This window comes from Octopus bimaculoides, unplaced genomic scaffold (assembly GCF_001194135.2).
Source record: "Octopus bimaculoides isolate UCB-OBI-ISO-001 unplaced genomic scaffold, ASM119413v2 Scaffold_112956, whole genome shotgun sequence".
Taxonomy (NCBI): domain Eukaryota; kingdom Metazoa; phylum Mollusca; class Cephalopoda; order Octopoda; family Octopodidae; genus Octopus; species Octopus bimaculoides.
In genome coordinates, this window is record NW_026301744.1 from 1 (window position 1) to 342 (window position 342).

General features: G+C 34.8%; 1 non-coding gene across 1 annotated transcript; it reads right to left on the bottom strand.

Annotated features, from left to right (window-relative positions):
* Positions 1 to 225: 225 nt before the first annotated feature.
* LOC128251330 (U6 spliceosomal RNA) lies at positions 226 to 329 on the bottom strand. Its single transcript, XR_008267088.1, has one exon. It is a non-coding gene; the product is annotated as a U6 spliceosomal RNA (small nuclear RNA).
* Positions 330 to 342: the final 13 nt, after the last annotated feature.

A 342-nucleotide genomic window follows, 5' to 3' on the forward strand; every position in this document is an offset into this window, starting at 1 on the left:
TAGATAGATAGATAGATAGATAGATAGATAGACAGATAGATAGATAAAAAAAGCTTCTTTCAGTTTCCAACTAACAAATCCACTCACAAGGCTTTGGTCAGTCTGAGGCTATAATAGAAGACACTTGCCCAAGGTGCCATGCAGTGAGACTGAACCCAGAACCATGTGGTTGGAAAGCAAGTTTCTTACCACACAACCATTCCTGTGCTTATATTAAAAATTTGGAAGAATATAGAATGCTTCATGAATGTGCATGTCGTCCTTGTACAGGGGCCATGCTAATCTTCTCTCTCTACACACATATATATATATATATATATGTATATATATATATATATATAT